Here is a 20683-nt window from a genome sequence, read left to right on the forward strand (position 1 = left end):
ATATCAGTACCCAATCCTGTGTATATTCTAAACAGGCTAAAATCTGATCATGCAATGCTTGGGAACTCTTTCCGATAGAAGCCATTAAAATTGCTTCACGGGGATAAACATTAGATTTAACTATCTTATACACGCTTAACAAAAATGCGAACGTCACTAGATCGTCACTTCCATCCGCAAAAGGAATATTTCTATTTAAACCAGTCAAGTTACTTGTAGCAATCCCTACTGTAAGTTTACTTAAGTCTGTACTAAAGGGTTTAGCTACGTTTAATAACCCATTTTCTCTCGAAATTTGTAAATTCGGGTTATTCGAAGTTATATATGGCTGTTTGACAAAAGTCTCTGCATCCAAACAAGGCATACAAGCTTCCTCAACCTTTACCAAATTATCACTTAATTCTGCTTGAATACCCATATCATGATAAAATGGATTTTTCTCCTGCATAACATAGGGTATTGGTGGTGCCCATTCACCAGTTTGTGTAACATTATCACTTACACCCATCTGTACACTTATGTCATTCAGAAAAGGATTCGTATTATTTCTAACTGGAGGTACCGACGTGGCATGTTCAACGTGCAGATCTTGTTTATTATTAAATCTATTCTCATTACAGCCGACAGGCGGGCCTGAACCCAGAACCTCATTAACATGATCTATAGTCGAATGTAACGGTTGAGATACTTCCAAATTCAGGTCCACTACATCATTTGTAACCAAAGCTTGTTGAGCCCCACGGGGATTAAAACCGGGAACCTGATCTCGACCGGAAATCCCTACTTGGCTACCTATACCCAGGTCCGGTAAGGACAATTCTGACAATGAAAGTCTCGAAAAATCACTAATCAGTGTTTCACTAGGAGACCTTATAAATATACCATGATCTCCGTTTGTAAAGTCCCCCAAGCAAAGCTGACCAGGATAGGCAAAAAATGTCGAAGAATTGCTGTTCATGGTAATTTCTACTAAACTAGCAAAGATATAAACTAGGAATACAACAAATGTCATTAATTTGTGTGTAATTTTAATCCTTATAAACAAAAGAGAAAACTACTACTTCTTATGTTCGTTCAACCACTTGATCAATAATAAGTGTATATATAAAATGACGTATTGAATCTTGACGACATAAACATAACATCCTACCCTTTTATATCTATCTTTTTTTTTTTTTAAACGTCCAAAAACTCTGATACAAATAGATCGAGATATTGTAAGGCAGTCAACATCCAAAACACACAACAAACAGACAGCTTCTTGCTTGTCCTTGATAATCCTTCACAGACGTAATATAAACAACAACAGTCCTACCTTTAACACAATCAGTCTAGCCATTAAATATTAAGATTTGTTATTTTAAACAATTCCAAATGCGATAGCGGCCACTGAATGCAACTTATCAATCGAAGTGCCTAACATTTATTAAGGATAACAACACCTGTAGTTAATAAACAGGCCTTCAACATTCACGAAGACAAAAACTCTCTTCCGTCTGCTTTCTGTTTATGCACATGACGTGACTCCAGGCGCAACTACTCGCATATCGGAAATTTTCTTTCTTTCTTTTTTTTTATTTTTAAAGTGTATACGTAGAATCTACAGTTTCTGCAAACAAAATATACCCAAAGAGTATCTTATCTCTGCAAACGCAATATACACGTTCATATAAGCCTATTCCTTTTACCACAATCAACCTAATTTGTGAATAAAAGCTACGACTTAGCAGAGAGCATACAAGCGTGAAATTCTGTGTAACATAATTCATCAAGGGACGAATTATGAATCGGCCAGTGAGCTTAGAATAATAAAATACCCAAATGCCCACTACACAATCTTATTTGATACTCTCGGGTATAAAATTTGGTAATACAAATAAAGGTGAAATGCGGATGTTGGAGGAACTCTCATCCAATATCTTACCTTACACACGTTGTTTAAATTTCATATTAAAATACTAATTTCCATATACGTAATGCAATTCGAATGATCTCCTACAACTAATCTTTCTCAAACTAAAGAAATGACGTGGGTTATATACTAGACTGAAATAAAATTTTTAGGAATTTAAACGAACCTTCTTTATAATAATGAATCGTATCAATTGAATACAAAATAGATATATACAATTCTCAATAATATAGATATATTATTAGGGTATAAGTAATGTTATTGCAAAACAACTATTTTAGTTATACTTCTGAAATTAATTTCAATAATTATAATGTGAACTAACCACATACAATGATACCTATCTTATGCTATATAGCCTCATTATTTGAAACAACTAGTAGTCAGAATTGCACTTATTGAGAAGATTAAATACAATATTAGAAAGTAAGTCTTTAACTTACCTAATAGATTGCATAGGCTAAGTTACGAACAGCAATTCTTCGTTACATAGGACTCCACATTTATGCCTAGGTACATCTTTGAATAGCATAATAGTTTGCCGAAGTGGGAGAGTAATTCCATACTTAACTCGTAGATTGCGGAAATAGCAATATTAACGAAACACTCACAGATAATCGGTATAATTACTGAATTCACTTCATAACCCACACGAACAGTCCACTCACGGAAAAATTCAATCCAATCAATAGATTGTCAAAATGGAAATATTGATGAACTAACCAAAACTTTTAAGAAAGTAGTTCCACGGACAGTCCATTATAGTGTAATTTAACACCATTTAGATTTCGGATAGCACTATATCTTTATATCGGTAATCATTGCCACAATACGATTTTTCTTCCATAACTTTAATAAACTCGTGGTTCACTTCAATGTAACTATAATCCTATCCGAACTCATAGGTGAAGTCTTAGCCGTTCCCAATTTCACGCTTGTATGGCCGGGCAAACTCTAGCGCGCTTCCTCCTTTCAGCCTAGTTCGGCATTCCACCACCTATACAAGTGGCGCTCTAAGTACTATTAAGATTGATAGCGCGCTAGCCTCCAGATAAGTCAAAAATAAACAATATTATTTATACGCAGAAGTTAAGTAATTTCCTCTCCACCTAAATGCTTTTTTAATATCTCTCTTCTTTTACATTGTTATTTAACGAGAAATCGTTACAGTAACCTACTGTGTGATCATTTAAAGTGGCAAGAATAGGAAAGAAAACACTTGCCATGTTCCTTGTTCGGTACAATTTTCATCAATCCATATACTATATAAATGTCAAGTAATCCAGAGTGAAATTAAAATATGTGTAACAAACAGTGTAGGTCTCTCCAGAAATTCGACATTTAACTTATAAAAGAAAATGTATAGAAAAGAATTAATTACCTAATTGGTCTCCAGAATCACGATGTCCTATCAAAAGAAAATGGCATGGGCAAACAGTGATGAAAAGTGTTTCCGAAGTGCAAGAATCAGAAACAAGAAGAGGAACATACGATCTTTGCTTTAAAGAAGCCAAATGAAAAAAAAAATACAATTGAAGAAAATTGTTATTGCTTCAGTCTAACCGACAATGACTTTTGCCAGGAAATGTAATAAAATAATATTTACTCTGTAGATTTTAACAATAAACTAATTTATGTCTGTAGTAACGAATTCTTATTATTGTAATTAAGGATATTCGCTAATGGCTTTTCCTTGCTGATAAAGCATACTGTGAGGATAACAAATATAAATGTTGACGTCCTTAATAATTTTTCTGTTGGTAGGCGTTAGTTGCTTTATTTTACGTTTAGTACGAAATACTGTAGAAAATTACATTTTCTAGGACAGAAAATAGACCTAAGTACTTTAGTGTTGGATACTTTTAACCCTCCCTTGGCGAACGATATTACGCTTAACCTCTTGGAGCTTTTGCTGTTAAAGACGAAGAAAGAAGGAAGAAGAAAGAAAGAAAAAATCTTAAAAGGGAATTGCCAAGACTAATTAGAGGATAAGAAAATACTCACCAGAAAGGTTTATTTTTAATTGAACAAATGTATAACTAAGGAAGTCGATGTGGAAAAAAGTGTTTCTTTTTAATGAACGACAAGGTCCTAACTAAAAGTTGATATCTGGAAAGTATATAAGACCGAGTTCCAAATAGTCAGAAGAAGTGGAAGTCTGATAACAGTTGTAGTGTTGAAACTGTTATCTGATTGTTTTACATATTATCACATTACCTTCTTCAGTATGTTGTTGTCTTAATTTTTTAAGATCGCCAGTCCTGGATAAAAGAATATTAAACGGAATGTTCACCTTTAGTTCTATATAGTGTTCACAGGTATTCACTTCTGCCAAAGTAGTCTATGTTTAAGCGAAGCTAATTGCATAGCAAATCATCAAATATAGTAGTTTTTCTTTCCAATTTCATATGTTACAGTTTTCCCTATACCGATCTTTGTTCTCTCAAGCACTTTTTTTCGTTTTGTAATATTTGGCATTCAACATCCTCTAATCTAGGATGAATGAAACAAACTTCTTTTTATGAATGAAATCTTAAAAAGAAATTCTGTATTCTGATGTTAGACACATTGAGTTAAAACTCGAAACAAAAACTTGCCGGATTGATAAAACTGCTGTACGAATTAAAATTACTGGTTAGTTTCCTACTATCGACTATATTGTAATAAATGTTTTATTCTTTTCAGAAATAGAGTTGATTAACTTGAATTCCACGTAGACTTAGTTCAATCAGGAACGAAAATACTTCGTGTTTACGCCAATATCGAATCACAACATTGTTCTAATATATTAACCGACATATTATATTCTACTTTTCAACCGTGTATAAATTTTATTTGCAGCTGATATCCAAAACTACATAAACTAAAAGTTTTCTTTCATATCAAAGAATTGTGAAGCAATGAGAAGTAATTTCCAGGCAGCAATTATTGTGGAACGCTCATTATTGTTCTAAACACGTGATGCGAATTAATATCCCTATCAGTATTTTAATTAAAGTTAGGTTATTAATGACAGGTGAATACTGTATACATCTCTGATCTTTCTATCAACGTTAATATTTCTTTTAGGTTTTGGAACATGTCTCCTATAATAATTGATATTTGTGACCCACTGTCTAACTAAGGAGGGTCACACAGTGTTATTCTGACTTTATATCGATACTATGTTTTTTTTACATATAAAAGATAGTTGGAGAACTCGTGCATTCCAAGCGTGTTTGAACCAAGAGCTTTAAAAGTTTAACCCTGAAATGATTTTGAAAACAAAAGTTTCAAGTAAGCATTTTTGAGAGAGCTTTTAAGTATCGGGATGTTTTCTTGGGAGTGCAATACAGTGGTGAGGTTAAATGTACTCATGTTACAAGATAAAGACACTTATTGGGAAGGGGGTAAAGAGTAATAGACTTACAACTTGCAAATTTCCTCCCGTTTGGCACTCCAGGTCGTTAGATGATAAAAGATATTGGTCGTCTCTAGCCGACAGTATTCTCTATTAAATACTACTCAAAACTATCACATTTGGTAGAAAGTTTTAATTTTTAGGCATTACATCGCACTGTATCTGCACTTGCAAATATTACAACAGTTATTTTTATATAAATGATTTATTATTATTATTATTATTATTATTTTCGTTTAATGTGTTCATACATAATTGTCTAACAAAAGAACGGCTAAATTTGTAACATTTCTCCGGAGTTCTGGCAGATAAACTAATTGATCAGTATTTCTCACAATTTACTTTCGCACTTTACTTTCCTATTTTACTTTCGCATTTTGAAGAAATGTCTTTATATTTAATGACAAGCTAACTCTTTACAGTTTGCAATTTTGATTTAATTGTGACCGATTTTGTGCGTCTTTAGTATTTAGATTTCTTGGCTTTCGGCATCCATGACGATATAGAACGTCATGCATGGGGGGTGGCGTTCCTCGGTGATTACACTAAGTGGAGGAAGGGAATGCACAAAGGACTGGGGAAGAAAGGAAGCAGCCTTGTGATTATAAGTTAGATACCACCCCGGCATTTACCTAGTGTGAATGAGGAAAACCGAGGAAATCTTCATGCAGGATGTTTGTTCTGAAAATGCTTTTTACAGTTTTACAACCAAGTGCCCCTACCGGGAATCGAACCCGGAACTAATAAAGACTGATGTAGTAGTAACCCTTCTATTCAAGTTTTATTAATTCATATTGCATATTTTATGAAATTGCCTGCAATTACATTCTACTGTTAACATTATTCACTCTCTGTACTGTAACATATTGTGTAATGTGTCGATTCTTCAATGTGTTTTTTTTCTGTAATTATTTTTGTGTTACTAAATTTGTTATCTATTAAACCTTTGGTCGACAATAAATATTATGCGAAGACTAATTATGAATACTTATGATTCCTAATATGTCCTTAATTCCTGAAATTATTAATTGGAGGACGCTCTTCATTGAATTTACGACTTTGAAGACATGTCGTTTCGGGGACAAATGTCATTCTTGAATATGAAGATGGCCTCACAAGAAAGTGACATTTGAATGACAAAACACCTGAATAGGATGTCTAAAATATTTTTTTCTAACCCAACAACCCGGTGTTGCGAAACAAGAGACAATTTGCAAGTTTTTGATGCCATTGTCATTTATCCCATCCAAATAAGTGCCCTAATCTTGAATAATAGGTGCGTTTTAATATACCACTTCGTCGAGGACCCAAGAAATAGCCACTATGCCAGGAATTAAGCTTCTGTCTCAAAATCATTACTTGAAACCTTTTGAAAAATCTATTCAATTTTGAACGTTCAATCGTAGTAGTTCGAACGTGCTTACGATCACCGTTTTCCTCCAGTTGCCGAATTGTTTCGTATGTAAACATGAGTCGAATGGCAATAGTATACAAATACAGTCAGAATAACACCCCGCGATTTTCCCTAGTAAAGCTACTTTTATATTTTTATATTAATACTGACAGTAGAACAAACATGTATATATAATTGAAGCTAGAGAAGAAACGTGAATTTAATTTGTGGGAATCATTGAAACATGAATGACCATGAAATGATTTGAAGACTGAGGATTGGTTGATGAAACTGAACAGCATGGAGAAACTTTACAGAACGATGTTCATTGCAGGTTCGAAAGCCTTGGGATTGAAGTACAAACCCGCGTGTCGGAGGTGAGCACTCTCCCATTGCGCAACAATGTGCCCGTTCTAAGACGCATAAGAGGTTCTGTACGAGTGCATTTGCTGATGTGTATTCTTCTCGCGTACAAAATGTTTTAACCCTAAAAGCAAAGGAAGTTTAGGAGGATGGGGAAATAAGCGAAATCGAAATAAATCTGAAAAGGAAAAGTAATATTTGTACAGTGATACACCGAGGCAAGGTAGATGTAAAAGATCACTGAGTCTAGTACATGATTGTGTATCACATTGTTAACGGTCGTTGATAATTATTGTCATAAACGCGAAAATGTGTCAGTATACCATTTCGTGCAATTGTCTTACCCATAGAGTAATCTAATAACTCTTAGTAACCTTTAAAATTTCGGTTAGACTATACAGAAAACATAATTTATGTAGTCATATTTATTGATATTTATATACATCTGGTTAAAATAAGCATGTATTTCGTCAAAAATACTAATGCTGGTAAATTCATATGAGAAGTGTCTTTGCACACTTCGTATTCCTAACAAAATATGAAATTCCTTCAATTTTTTGGATGGATTTATCTTTCAAATGTATTCCTCTTATACAGTCTGCTTCAAACGTTTGTGTTGTCTGATGCGATATGGTTTAAGCATTTCGCGTATAAATTCTTAATAACAAAGTAGCACGTAAATCTTTCAAACTGAGTGCCATTTTCCGGTAGTCATCATATTATGAATTTTTCTTTTTGTTTCAAGAGTAACATTAACATTTTGTCTTCTAGTAATTTAGAAATTTATAGATATTATCATTACATTTGCAAAAAATTGCAAAACTCTATTTTAAAGTTTTATTTATGAGACTTAGCTGACCTAGCTATGAGAGTGCTCACTTCGTCTTTTCCTAGATTCCTGCTATTGTTAGAATACGTTATTTTTAGTTCAAAAACGATCTACGCGTTTGGAATATTATGCTAACACTTAAATTATATACAGGGGTTAGATAAATAAATCTAAAAATACTTCATACAGGATACGTAAGTTTGGCCCTGCACTGTACAACACGTGTTGTGGTTGCCGACCGTTTTTTTTTTTTTTTTTTTGTTTTCAAATTCTGCCCCATGTCCGTCGATATCTGCCTTGGAATGGCACAATGATAGAAATATTCCTTTTCACCACTATCAAATTTCTTTAGTACCTGCCCCATACAATGGGTATAAAGGTACAAAACTACTACACACATCCGTAGCATTTAAAATGTAATGGTATCCTTTAGAAGGCGTTAATAAACCAATCAGGTCTATGGAAGGCTCTTAATGAGGATTTTTAGTATTGCTTGTATTTTGTGATTGGAAATATTTTAAGTTATAGCTTAGCTGACGAATCTCTGCCGCAATTAACGCCAACGAAGAATTAGAATCGTCGCAGAGATTCATGAGCTACGCTTTACAATCTTTGTTTTGAACAATTGAAACAGTATTTACAAATCGTGCTATATCTCTGCGCATATCTTTCCAAAAAATACAATGTTTTACAATGTTTCTACTTTTGCTTTATTCCAAAATGCTCTTTCTTATGGTCACATGCCATTTCCTTTCTTTTCATTAAATCTTGAGGTAAAACTAATAGCCAAATTCCGTTGCGAACTTATATAACACACCAAAATTGAGCGTATAAATAATTCAAATTTACAATATTTTTTATTTTTATACACAATTTAACCGTATTATGCTCGTATATCCACAACTTTGTTTCTTATCCTTCTCTTTTTCCAGTAAATACCAGGTTTACAAACTTTTCTTCACCTTTAAACCCCGAATCGTCACAAGGATAACGTGACAATATATCAGCAATAATATTGCCGCGTCAAGGCAAGTGCCTTAATTCGTAGTCAAATCTTTTCATCTGATAAGAAGTTTAGTTATTCTACCGTCTAGGTTTAACACAGTTTGGGCTCTTGTTACAGCTTTTCGTGCGTGTATATGTTTCTACCCAATATATAATCCACAAACTTTACACCCAAAAGATTTAAGATAAAAGTTCTTAGTGTAAAATAGAAAGTTTCATCTCACTATTGTTAATAGCCCTACTAGCATATGATATTACCCTAATCTCGCTAGTGTCATTTCTCTGCCCTAATTAACCAGAAATTTGAATCTCACATTCATCTAAGTATGATCCAAATTCGCTTGAAACATCAGGTTATGCTAATGCGGGTGCATTTTTCAAAGTAATAAACCCTTTACTATCCCTTTCCCAAAACAAAAATTTTACGTCTTTACGTAATAAATTCAACAAAGACTGACTACATTCTGCGCATTGCCTATGTTTCCTCCTCCAGGCTGCTAAAGCAAAGAATTTACGAACATCTCTTCTATTCCTTGGTTCATGAAACTTTAAAATAGTATCGTTTGTTTTCTGATTATTTTTTTAAGTCTTCACCACCAATGGTGTGACCCAAGAATTTTTTACTTCTTGTAATAAACCTCGTATTGGTAAGATTTAGAGCTGTATTTGCCTTGCGGTAAATACCAAAAACATACTCAAGATGTTCCAGCTGTTTGTTATAGTTTTCGAAATATATTAATTGGCCATTTAAGTAACAGCATAGAAATTTGGTGGTCTCTAATCCAAATAACTGATTCATTACCTTCTGAAAAATCGAGCCGCTACTTTTTAACCCCATAGGTAGGCATGTACATACATATTGTCTACCTTATTAAAGAAACGCTGTACATGGATATAAAACTGAATGCAAGGTTTGCTGCTAATACGAATCCTCCAAATTACAAGACATTTACATCTTACTGCCTGATAACACTCCAACAGTGAATTTTTACAGACATGTAAATGGTCATCCTTTATTGAACTTTGGACCTGAATACAAAACTGACAATAAACATGTGCTCCTGGCTAAGATTTACTTGTTATTACACAATATACATGTTACATATAATGCTATAATAATAAAATTGTAAAGGTAAAGTAAAAAAAATGAAATGATTATTGAAATAAAAATAGCTATTCTTTATAGTTTCTTATATGCTAAACAATAAAATGAAAATAATTGTATGCTTATACGTTATCCGAATTCAGATTTAGTACTAATTACACAATTTACGTTTTGCATATAACGCTATCATAGTGAAACTGTAAAGGTAAAAGTAACAAATATGAACATAATGACGGAAATAAAAATAGCTTTATCATATAAATGTTTGGGGACTGATTATGAATATCAAAAATATATTGTCCTCCTGGTGCACCATTTGTATAATAACACTCTTAACATTTTGCATTTAGTGCTACAAGACGAGAACTGTATTGGTAAAGTTCTCTTTACCTAAACACGCCTTCTCTTTGCTTGTCTTTTGTGAGCAACATCTCGAGAATCTCTTGGAATCATCCAGCATATATCCGGAAACATTGAAACTGACCACTTTTCCTTGTAATGTTGTTCCATCGCAGAAATGTCCTGGTGAAATCGCTCACGTTGCTCGTCACTGAAAGTTCAACAATTCACTGGAAAGAAATCAATGTGGGAATGGAGGAAATGAATTTTAGTGACATATTGCACCCAAGTTTCTCGTAGGCAGATAGCAATTCTTCTACTAATTTTTTTGTAATTTTCAACTCAGTCGATGCCCAAGAATCTGGTAAAACATTTCTGAAACAATGCCACCCATGTCGCTCATCACCACTGTGAATACATTCAAACAACTCGTCTTGGATTTCCTAGACTATATGCGGACCTATAACGACTCCCTGGTTAATCTTTTATGTATTTAGACACGGAAACGTTAGGCACATGTATGCCAATGAACGTTCATTCCAGTTCATGATCTTTACAAATTCCTTCATGTGTCCAAGTTTGGTGTGCAATGAAGGTAGTCCAATGTTTTGTGGGTTCACGAGAGGTACATTTGAAAGCTGGCAGCAAAGCTATTCGTCGCGGCCATTCGTTTTACGTGTAATGGATGTGTCTTTGGATGACTATGCCAATCACATATTTAACAAATGTACTTTATATAGCCATCCTGTGGACTAACCAAAATTGCGGTCCCCTTAAAATCACGACAAACTAAACATTTGTGTTCACGATATTTTATAAGATCCAGAAAACGTTTCAACATGGGATAAGTTTTTTTCGCTTCGGGTGCAAAAGCAGGAGGGATTGATGCTAATATCTCCTTATTGTTGTACCCGAGCACAGCCTTAAGGCTTGTTTTGGAGGCGTCCATAAACAGCCTCCAATATTCTACCTTGTACCGAAGCTTCAGTTTCTGCATCAAACCTGGAGCATCATTGCAAAGTACTAACTTGCAAGATTTTGCAAGATCGTGACGATCGCGAAGAGTTGATACCATAACTCTAGCCTCCAGAAGGTTCCACTGCTGTAACCTAGATGCTAAGAGCCCAGCTTTAGTCTTTTTGAGTTCCAAAACTCGAATCAGGTCATGAAGCTCCGCTTGTGTGGGTCAGTGTTGTTCAGAGTAGTTGGTTTTCGGCTCAAATGAAGGATCAGTGTCACTGGTATGTAGAGCAGGTTCACCTTCACTTTCATTTTCTGTATCGAATACCCAGTGATACCATCTGTAATTTGTTAAGTGGTCCACGGAGAAGTATTGCCTTGTTTTCCGTCGGAATTGTAGCCGGTGGACCGGAAAACAAGGCAATACTTCTCCGTGGACCACTTAACAAATTACAGATGGTATCACTGGGTATTCGATGTTCCTCTTCTTCTTAGCATTCATGTCTTTCTTGGTGCAGGTTAACATGCAAAAGTAACAATCTGTGCCATGATTTGTTGGTTCAAGACTCCAAATGGCGGGCACAGCAAAGCGCATGGAAAAGTTCTTGACATGCATCCAGGCATTGACAGTAGATGATCAACTCAGACAACAAACGTGGGGAGCGCATGATTTATGATGGTCTCCAACACGATACCCAAAATGTAGAAAATATGTTCTTCGGGTTGCAGCAGTGAATGACCGCTTCTAGAACCATAAATCACGTCCTTACATATGTAGCACACAATGTGTACTGAATTTTTTAAAAACGCAATGCATTGCTGCACTTCCCTTTAATCACTGACACTTCGCAATTGAAACAATATGTACAAAGCAATAATGTCCTCACTCACTACTTTCAAACTGCTGGTTCACCAGTAACACAAACAATCTGCCAAACTACTGCTTGAAGCATGCTACGAATACGGTTAGAGACGTTAACTGAAGCTACTTGCAACTCTCAACCTTTGCTCCACACGACTCATTAGATGCTGGCACTAGCTATTGATAACGTACAACGGTGCCATGTCGAATATGCAACAAAGACTTGTCAAGAACGACACTTACTAGCGTGTAAAAACATAATTTCAAATCATATACTTATAATATCCCATAGCGTTATATGCAAAATGTAAAACTCTAAATTACTCAGAACCTTGAGCCAGGAAAGAAATTTAAGTGCGATTTTGGCGTTCTGTGGCCAAACATTAATAAATAAGGGCTACTTTCGTTTCTGCAAAAAATAAAATGGGAAAAATGTTTAACAGTGTAATCGATATAACAAAGTCTGAATAGGCTCAACCTGCACTTTAGGTCATGCCACTTTCTCGTTCAATAATTTACAATCAAGAACAGGGAGAACTTTACCATCGCTTTTCCTAACACGAAATATTGGATTACTATAAGGGTCATTAGCTTCTTTGATAATTCCTAGCCCCAGCTATTTCTCTATTTGTTCTTTAAAACTATATTTCAAGTTAATTGGTATAGAACAAGGCTTGACATTGACTACCTCTTCATCCTTCAAACCAATCTTATATGGCTCCGAATTTGCTAACTTAGGCTCATCTGTGAACAGATCTCTATATTTAATTAATAAATCTACCAGCTTTTACTTAACATACATGAGTAAGCCATCTGTAGCTTGCAAAGAATCTATGATACTATTTAGTAATAAAATTTCAACTCTTGTTTTCCTTTGTGAGAGTTACTCACGTTAAATCTTTTCAGCATAAAGTTTATCCTTCAAACACATTATATTGTTATTGAGTTTGACGACAGCGCTGTATTTATACAAGAAATCTGCACCAATCAAGAAATCAACATGAAGACCATCGACAACAGAAACAGATATTTCGAACTCCCTCTCACTTATTCAGCTCTGGTAATCTTTTACACCCTGTTTAACATTATTTACAAATCCATGGAATATCACATTTTTTGCAAGATTCAATTTTGCTTTAGGTATTATTACAGCGATTTTATAGCATGCTTTTTTCCTAAAATGGGGCGCTCGTTACACGTGTCAATCATTCACCTAAATTCTTACCCTATAGTAGTACAACTTGATTGGACTAAAAAAATACATCTTTAAAAAGCCTATCTCTTAGAACTAAGCAAAAATTCGTCTTCAAAAATAAAATCAAATTTTAACATTATCTTTGTTTCTACTTTTGTTTCATCATGATAAAACTCTACCTCATCATTTCTGAATTAAGAAATGTGTGTGTCTGTCTCTAAACTTACTGGTGAAAAACGCACAACGATCAGAGAAACTTCTAGAATCCCTGCCTCTTTCATCGTTTTCTTCACTTGCACTATTATCATGTTCAGCATTTCTTCTATTAGTTTCATTTTGTACACTTCTTTCATCACGATCGTCATCATTCTATTCATTGTCACGCCTATTTTTGTCTCCAATGCCGTCTGTCATCTCTATTTGAAAACTAACGACAATTACTTAAAATACTATCTTTCGCGAAAGTTTTTCTTTAACGTAAGGCCTATTCCTATTATCAGTAAATTGGGTGTCACTATCCTTTAATTGTACATTACTTACATCATATGTTTGTTGTAGCATACCCGTCATTTTGGCTACTTGTTTCTTTACCATACTTATCATTATCGTAATACTTACAATTACAGCAACTCTATTATAGCTTAGAATATCCAAACACTCTAATTTGTCAATTAAATCAGACACTGCATTTGAACAAGTAATAACATTTTATGAACATCATATTGTAATACTGATAACACTAAATTCACAGTGTCGAATTCCTTTAGACAACACACTTAATTCACATACTTTCGACTCACTGACCATTCACAGGCAATAATACCCTGCAGGATTTGAAATTTGATTGATACAAGGCACAAAGATGTACACCTACAATCCTTCCAGTGGTATGTTTCTGAATAAAATTGTGCACAAAATAGTTATGGAAAAACATAAATGGTAGTATTTATTTCAAACATCACAGACCACTGCTCGTATCCGACATTGATATGAAAATAAACGAGGTCAAGTAAATCTGAAACATTATATTTTCAGCAATAATGTAACAAAGAAATATATCATTTTTCAACAATTTACAAACGTCAAGAACGAACAAACACACACTTTTGGATCACGTCTTGTTCATCAATTTTGGCAATGTTTCCTTTCTTTGAAAGAATAATATTTACTGTAATCTGATTCCACCAAGCTTGTTTTATGTAAATCTCTTTCGATAACTCTCTCTAATAAAAGCTCGCATGAACGAGTTAATATCTTTGAATGTTAAATTATTCTCATTGATGTATTGAATGAGTGTATTCTGACTTTAGCTATTACAGTTATTACAATATCGAACGCACAACTTAACACTAGAATCACACCTCTCCGTCTGACTGAGGAGAGTAATTTTCCTGCATACAGTGTATCAAACTACAATGTAATAACTCCAATTTAATTACTTCTCTTTCATTTTTATGCATAGAAAAATATCTCTACTGATCATTAAAAATCTTAAACAATAGAAGTTCGTGGGGGTGAATTCAACGAGTCACTGAGAGCAAAATCGCACTGATCTCGAGGACGCAGAATGTAAGCTGCAGATTTGGATCAATTGGATGACGATTAAAAGTATTAAGAGCCCGCCGAGGGGAAATAACATCTAGGATTTCCACAAATCACCAAGTAAAGACCGGCGGCGACCGCATTGCGAAATCAAACTATCAGCAGTATCAAGAAACGTCTGCTCAAAAGCCTCTACTACAACAGCTACACTGAGATCCTGACATGAATGTAACTCAATGAGTGCACGAAATTTAGGTGAGTCAGTACGGCTCATCTGGCGTCCACGATCGTCAATACGGACAGAATCTCAAAGACGGTAATAATCATGCAAATCTACATTAAACAAGACTGGCGGTTCCAGCTGAACATTGAGCTCAAGCATATTTATATTCGTAAAAGGTTCGCATTGAGACGTTCATTTAATAAGCCCCAACCTAATCAAAATCAATCAAACACTGTCAATCATTTATGGACCATCTTTGCAGAAATGCGCAAGACAAAGTTCCGTTTGTACGTCAAGGAACAATGAGCTAGAACAAAATTAAAAACAGACAAGTTTCAACAGCCATCCAACCACTTTCTCAGAATCGATTAAAATGTATGTGAATCTATTGTGCATCATGGTTTCAGAAATGTACAAAGCAAATATTATTTTTCAACAATAAACAAGCTAGATAAAAACAATGAGAATTATGTCACTGGATTATGCATCGTTTGATCAGAAACGGGCAATACAAATCTTGTTTGCGCAATGATAAACAATTATCTAGATAAAAAAGTAGAGATCTCTCTAAACGATAGGTACTACTATGAGCAAAATAAATGACGCGTCTCTTTATTTTGAAGTTTTTTGAAAATATCTCCCTTTTCTTTATATGTTCGAAATTTCGGAAGGTTTCCCCAGCAGGACAGGTTAATAACAAACCCGTTTTTAATATTTGTGTTAGATATTAGCTTAAAATAAAGAAATTAGAAGCAAAAAACATTAAATCGACAGAAATCTCGAGAATTACCAACTCTGCTAAAGTGGGAAATTTTCAAGAACGCGAGGGAATCCTGCTGTTCAACACGAAGCAGCGACATCTATGTCATTGAGAGAAATGTGGATTAGATCTACAAACGAAATATTTCTAATATGTCTTATTACGTGCATTATCTGCTAACTCCAAATATATGGATATATGCCAAGTATTAACGTAAAGATAGAGCATAAAGTGGAAATTATCTATGGAAAAGGACGAATTGGTAGCACGATCGTAATGAAAAATCATCTTTACCGGAACAGGCTCAATTCACGTAAGAAAACAAATAGCTCAGTTAGTTTTAGTTGCTCGGCAGACGCCGTGCCATTCACCTCGTTGTTCCGGTAGGTGTTCGAGTGGAAGTAGTGAGTGTGTTAACTTGCTTCAACTCAACCTGCATTGTCAAGTGGAGTATTTTCTACTACCAAGTAGTTCGAGTTATATTTACTCTTTTCATCATATTGTCTAGTGTGAAGTACAGGTTTACCTACTAAGTGCATTATGTCTGTTGTCCGAGTGAATACTTTACGTTTGTCATTTCAAGATGTTGTGAACAAGCCTAACGCATTGGTCTTGCATGAATGGATCCGCAATACTTTTCATCTGCTTCCTGATCAAGTTGTCAGTATTGAGTTTGATTATAGTCGCAAACAGTTATATGTTAAGTTAATCTCACAAGTGCTTTGTGAACAAATTCTGTTTCGAGTGAATGGAAAGGTTAGTTATTCAGATGACCTTGGTACTTATAACATTTTAATCGATTCTGCCAGTTCCAATATTATGACTGTCCGTTTACATTTGGTACCCACCGAGTTGGAAGATAATCATATTTCTCGTGTGCTTTCTCAGTACGGTGAAATTAAGTCAATTGCAGACGAAATGTATTCTACTGCACACATCTATGAAGTAAGAACTGGGAGAAAGATAATACGTATGAGCATTAAGCGCCCCATACCTTCTTATGTGACTATCTGTGGTTTACGTTTGTGGTTAACGTATGGAGGTCAAGTTAAAACCTGCGCCATTTGTGACTCACCAAATCATTTTCTGATGGAATGTACAAAGCGTCGTCTTCCTCCAACCGTATCAGCTTCAGTATTCAGTGTCTCACCATCCAGAGCCCCGCCCATGCCCGGCAATTTGAATAAAGTGGATACTCAACCGAACGTTCATTCGTTTACTAGTTTTCCTGTGTTAAGTGAGAAACGTCCTCCAACTTTACAAGAGAACCTTCCACCTTCACCTGCAACTGCTGCAAGTCCTTTTGCTAAGGCACTCAATGAAACTGAATCCACTTGTCCGCTTAGTGTCCCCCCTAGTTCTACAGTTGCATCTCACACCAGTTCTCCTGCTATAGCCTCCCAGCAGACCCTTGCTTATAATGCAACGCAGAGTGACTCTTCCAGTTCCACTACCATAGCGCCTAATAGTTCGGATATTCCACAACAGAGCATTACTGTTTCAGCATCTTCCGCATCGGAGATGGATACGCTACCTGAAATCACGGTAAGTACCCCACCGTTAGTGGGCATTGATGACTCTCACCAGGAACTGACCGATTCTTTCGATAGAGATTCACCATCTACAGAAGCATCCCAGCTTCCCTCTCTACCCGAAAAGAGACGTCGCAAAGGTCGATCTCAGTCTTCCCCTCGTGATGCATCCAGTAGAGCCAATAAACTTCAGAAAACTAAGAGCGTTCCCCCCGTAAACAACAATTGTGTGTCTGGTTTCACGAGGTCACGAGTAGATCCCCATCATAGTGAAGCAAGTGCTAAGGCAAATGATAGTGCTACCTCTTCGGACAAGTGATCATATCACCTTCCAGTATAGAACGGGAATGTGTGCGAGTGTTGCCCCCCGTCTTTTTATTTTTCTGTGGCCATTAAATATGTATGCCACGCGTATAGACACTCTTAATGTCAACGGCATTTCTAGTCTCACCAAGCAAAAAGCGCTAGCCGATTACATCAACCAATCGTCTCTGGATATAATTTTCCTTCAAGAATGCAATATTGACAATTTCTCCTTTCTTTTTAATCATTTGTGGGAAATCAATCCTTCCGACACTGGTTCTGGAACAGCTATTATATATCGCAAAGATATCACATTAACCGCTTTCTCAAAATTTCCGTCAGGACGTATTATCGCAGCCAATTATGAAAGCATACACTTTTGTAATTTATATTCGCCGTCCGGGAATAACAAACGTGCTGAGCGAAACTCCTTCTATCTCACCGACGTTCCAATGGAGTTACATTCTGGTACCAGAGATTTGATTTGTGTACGAGAATACAATGCAGTGTTTGATTCTATAGACTCAAGTTTTGGTTACAATACTTCTCCTACATTACGTAAATTGATTCAAGACTTTAAGTTAGTTGACGTATGACATCATTATAAAGGTAACACCCCAGAGCACACTTTTTTCGACGAAATGGATCCTCACGTTTGGATAGGATCTATGTCAGTACCACTTTAATTAATTTTGTGCGCTCCATAAACGTTCAACCGGTATGCTTTTCTGATCACTGTGCTGTGGTTTGTACCATTGATGTACCCATCCGTAAGTACTTAAAATCATCCTTTGTTTGGCCACTCAATAACAGCATTTTACCTGACGAGGATCTACAGTTGCTAATTACCAATAGGTGGAACTATTTAATGCACTTTAAATCTCACAAGAAAAGTTTGTTTTCGTGGTAGTTACATCACATTAAACCATCCTTTCGGTCTATCTGTAAACAGCACTGCAAAGACAAATCCTCTCTTCTTAAAGAGCAATATAATTATTACCATCACTTATTATGTGACTACTATAAAGAACTTGCTCAAGCAGTAGACGTACTTCCTCGTATTAAGGAAATTAAGGCACTCCTACTCACTTTACATCGAAAAAAATCAAGGTTTTTTCACGAGAGGCAAAACAACGATGCTTCAGCATGAAGTTCCCTCTTTACATACAGTTATCTGTGAAAGGCGCAGAGGTAAACAAAACCTTATTTCCAAGGTCTCCTTTCCTAACGGTGTAGTTCACGAGCATGATCAGGTAATCCCAGCTTTGCACGATGCATACCAGAACCTATATTCCCCCGCTCCAACCCAATCTTCTGACCCTTGCTTCGAGCGTCCGACCGGTACTTTCACCCCGGAGGCTCGTAACATATTCAATGCCCCCTTTACAGAAAGAGAAGTCAAGCAAGCTATTTTTGCGGGGAAGTTAAATAAATCTCCGGGACCCGATGGTCTTACACTAGAATTTTACCGCCAATTTCACAGCATTCTTACGCCTTTTCTCACAGAAATGTATAACGAACTCCGACTCAAGCCCACGTGCATCTCTTCCTTTACCGCTGGCATAATGGTACTTGTACCTAAACATGCAGGTGCGCATGACTTTGATAATTTTAGACCGATTACCCTCCTTAATGTTGACCAGAAAACTTTATCTCGTTGCCTTGCCTCTCGTTTAGAACCGTTTCTCAATCAAGTCTTACACAATGATCAGTATGGTTTAAAACATACAAAACCTATGTTTTTAGCACTAAATAATATACGAGAAGGTATTCATTGGTGTCAGAAAACAAGTTCTCCGCAGGTCGCTTTTTGGCGCTTGATTTTCATAAGGCATTTGACAGATTGTCACATGATTACATGTTTAAGGTACTTGAAAACTATGATTTCGGAGACAGTTTTCTTAATTTGATTAAATTTCTTTATACTCAACGATATGTAAGATTAAAGGTTAATGGTGCACTTACATATCCTATCAATGTACGTCGAGGTATTGCACAAGGTTGCCCCCTGTCTTCCATTCTATATAGCTTGGTTCTTGTTCCCTTTCTTTTAACACTGGAGCAACACATTCAAGGTATACAGATTGGTGCAACATCCTTAAAATTACAAGCATTTATAGACGATATACATTGTTTCATTACCAGTCCACAGGAACTGTCACGTGTTGAACTTCTCATATCAAACTATGAGTGCGTTTCAGGTGCTATTCTCAATAAACAAAAGTCACGCCTGATGTGTATAAATCCGGCTGACCAACACGTGTATTTGTCTACGTTCCCCTTTACTGATCGCATCAAAATCTTAGGCGTAACTTGGCAACGTGGCATAGCAGAAACTATAGACTACAATTTTCATACCATAAACTGTACTTTGGTTGCACTCATACACCAAAGTAAAGTCCGGCAGGTCAGTCTTGCAGGCAGAATATACCTTTTAAATGTTTTTATTTTTAGTCGTCTTTGGTTTCTCACTCAATTTTTTTCCTTGCCGAAGAAATACCTAAGTATCATACGAAAACACACAGGGCAACTGCTGTGGCATAATCACTGCCTAAGGGTAAGTCACGAGACTGCGTGTTTATCAAAACGTGATGGTGGCCTTGGCCTTAAAGACATTAAATTTCAGAGCTACTCGCTGCTGATTCATTGCGTCTGCCAAACATTATGCTCCTACTCCGAATCCTTTTCCAGCAAGGCGTTATGTGTACCACTACATCATATTGAGTTACAAGCTCCCCTCCATATACAACCTTGGATTTCTCTTGTGCCATACCTCAAGGACGTATTTCTTGATATTAGTTACTCGCTTATCGCACGGAGTCACCTTGAAGATCTTTCTTTTAGACAATTATATAATCATTATCATGGCACCACAACTTCGGTTCCCCGTATTGTAGAACATTACCCAATGACACACTGGAAGAAAATCTGGGAAAACATTCATACTCCGGTATTGTCTC

Source organism: Thermobia domestica, chromosome 8, assembly GCF_964235325.1.
Source record: "Thermobia domestica chromosome 8, izTheDome1.hap1.1, whole genome shotgun sequence".
NCBI classification, from domain to species: Eukaryota; Metazoa; Arthropoda; class Insecta; order Zygentoma; family Lepismatidae; genus Thermobia; species Thermobia domestica.